This window comes from Glycine max, chromosome 14 (genome assembly GCF_000004515.6).
Source record: "Glycine max cultivar Williams 82 chromosome 14, Glycine_max_v4.0, whole genome shotgun sequence".
NCBI classification, from domain to species: domain Eukaryota; kingdom Viridiplantae; phylum Streptophyta; class Magnoliopsida; order Fabales; family Fabaceae; genus Glycine; species Glycine max.
Genome location: NC_038250.2, coordinates 18,142,301 through 18,145,615, shown reverse-complemented (window position 1 = coordinate 18,145,615; position 3,315 = coordinate 18,142,301).

Below are 3,315 nucleotides of genomic sequence, written 5' to 3'. Positions count from 1 at the left end.
AAAGGGTCATTGTGGTAACCAAGTTTCTTTAGATCTACCAGGGTAAATCCTATATCATCGGTGCGCACACCGGTGTTGCTGTCAACCCATTTACATTTGAAAACACATACTGTAAATTTCACATAATTAAGCTCCCAAATTTCATCAATGAACCCAAAGTAAGGGATGGAAGCTACACAGGGATTGGCGTCATTGACACTTGCAAAGTGTTGAGATTCAGCCCTTAGGGTGACCCCGCTGTTCTGCATTGTACTTTTGTCATCTTGTGCTTTTGTGTAAAATGAATACCTGTTTATGTCGTACCTTGCCAGGTTATAACATTTCTTTAGGCCCATCTGCTAGTTTTCTTAATTTTTCTGAAGCATTCTCATCTGCAAAGATTGTATCTTTAAACCAATCACAGAAATTTTTGTTATGCTTTTTCAACGCCCAATTCTTTGACATTTTCGGATTATTCTGTTTGACTAAAGCTTCATGCTTAACTATGTATGACAAAACTTCATTACTGTTGTTCAAGACATACAAGTGAGCTTGTAACAAATCTTCTACACTTGGAGTGATCACCTGCAGTCCTCTTGAACCCTTACCACCCACTCTGTCATCATGCCGACACTCAGGAAGCCCAACAGCTTTAGCCTTCTCTAAGTATTCTGAACCAAATTCAATGGCTTCTTCTGCAATGTACCTCTCAACAATAGATGCTTCCGGACGATATAGATTCTTTGTATACCCTTTTAAGATCTTCATGTCTCCGCTCAACCGGGTACATCCAGCATAGATTAACAGGACCACAACATTCGACTTCTCTGACCAGATGCACAATCAAGTGAATCATGATGTCAAAGAAAGCAGAGGGAAAATACATCTCCAACTGGCACAGTATAATTGCGGCCTCATTTTCCAACTCATCAAACATTATTGGATCAATCACTTTGCTACATATAGCATTGAAGAAAAAGCACAGGCGAGTTATGGTGAACCTGACTTTGTTTGGCAAGATGTCTCGTATAACCACGGCTAACAATTGTTGCATGAGCACGTGACAATCGTGAGACTTTAACCCTACTAGCTTAAGCTCCTTCAACTGCACAAGGCTTTTAATATTTGAAGAGTATCCTTGTGGAACTTTCACCTGACGAAGACACTGACAAAAACTTATCTTCTCCTTCTTGGACAAAGTATGGCAGGCTGGGGGCAAGTAAATTTTCTTCCCATCAGACCTTGGATGCAACTGTGATCTTATACCCATATCAGCTAGATCTTGACGGGTATTCAAGCCATCCTTCGTCTTTCCTTGAATGTTAAGGAGCGTCCCAATCACACTGTCACAAACATTTTTCTCCACATGCATAACATCAATACAATGTCTAACGTCAAGATCACACCAGTACGGAAGATCAAAGAAAATGAACCTCTTCTTCCATATGCAACTCTGACTTTTATCCTTCTTTTGGGTCTTCCCAAATACAGTGTTCAGGTGTTGAACCCGCTGATATACCTGCTCACCAGTCAACGGTATCGGCGCAATATCATGCTCTTGACTTCCATTAAAAGCTTTTCTCACTCGTCTGTAAGGATGATTGGGTGTTAGAAAGCGGTGATGCCTACTGTAGACTGTTTTTCTCCCATGTTTCAGCTGTATGTAACTTGTATTTTCTTCACAGATGGGGCATGCATGATGACCCTTAACACTGTAACCACTGAGATTTCCATATGCTGGAAAGTCATTAATGGTACAAAAAAGCATTGCACGCATTTCAAACGTCTCCTTGCGAAACGCATCAAACACTACAACCCCCTCGTCCCACAACTTTCTCAGATCTTCAACCAACGGACTTAGATAAACATCAATGTCATTTCCTGGCTGTCTTGGGCCCGATATCATCATACACAACATAATGTATTTTCACTTCATGCACAACCAAGGAGGCAAATTATAAATTACTAGTAGAACTGGCCATGAACTGTGTTGAGTGCTTAAGGTGCCATATGGATTCATTCCATCACTGGCTAGTCCAAGTCTAAGATTTCTTGGCTCATTCCCGAAATCCGGATACAAACCATCAATCTTCTTCCACTGGGAGCAATCAGCCGGATGACGGACCATTCCATCAGAAATCCTTCCATTTGCATGCCATGTAAGGTCTTTTGCGTCGTCCTCATTAGCAAACAGACGCTTAAACCTTGGAATGATTGGAAGATACCACAAAACCTTCGCTGGGGGGCCCTTGTTGCAGTTTTCATCAGAATTGCTTTCCTCTTCATCCTTCACTTTGTACCGTGAAGTCCCACAGACAGGGCATTTGGACATTTCTTGGAATTCATGCCTGTACAGTATGCAATCATTGGGGCAAGCATGAATCTTTTGATACTCCATACCCATGGGACACAATATCTTCTTCACCTTATAGTAACTTTTAGGCAATGTGTTGTCCTCTGGAAGCAGATTGTGCACTACCTCAAGCAGTGAGGTGAAACTTTTGTCACTCCACCCATACCTGGCCTTCACATTAACCAGACTCAACACAGCAGACAACAAGGTTAAGGAATTCTTGCACCCTGCATACAAAGGTTTCTTAGAATCACTCTGCAATCCTTCATACACAGGGGCGTGTGCCTGCTGGAAAGACTCCTGTCCAAGGTCACGAATCATGTCCTCTAACCGATCTCCCATTTCTACATCAAACGATTCAGATTGGGACCCACTCTGCATGTCTGTCACTTCACCATGCCATATCCACGTCGTGTAATTCTTCTTAATCCCATCACACAATAGATGGTCCCGTATGTCATCGAGTAATTGTCGTCTTCCATTCAAACAGTTGATGCAAGGACAATAATATTTTCCTTCTTCATTTGGTCGACCTCTTTCTGAAGCAAATTGCAAGAACTGTTCGATGCCATCCTCATATTCTGGGCTCATGCGACTTGCATTCATCCAACTTCGATCCATCTACGGAATTCCATGCATGAAAATCTCACTTTTTTATTTATAGGTGTGGCCCTATCCCATTTAGGAAAATTGTCTTTTATGTTAGCTTCAATCATCAAGGTTACCATTATTTACAAAAATTTGACTAAATTTCGGCAGCATTTCGCATTGGTCTCCAAGTACACGACATGACATCGGTCAAATGAATTTCCCGATAATCAAGTATGCACTCGAAGAACAACTTGAAATGCAGTGAACCGAAATTTAATCAAACTAATGAAAATAATAATAACCTTCACGAATGAATCTAACATAAATATACCAGTCTCCCCAAACCGTCCAAACGGACAATTCAAGACTATAAACAATGGCTAATGCAAACT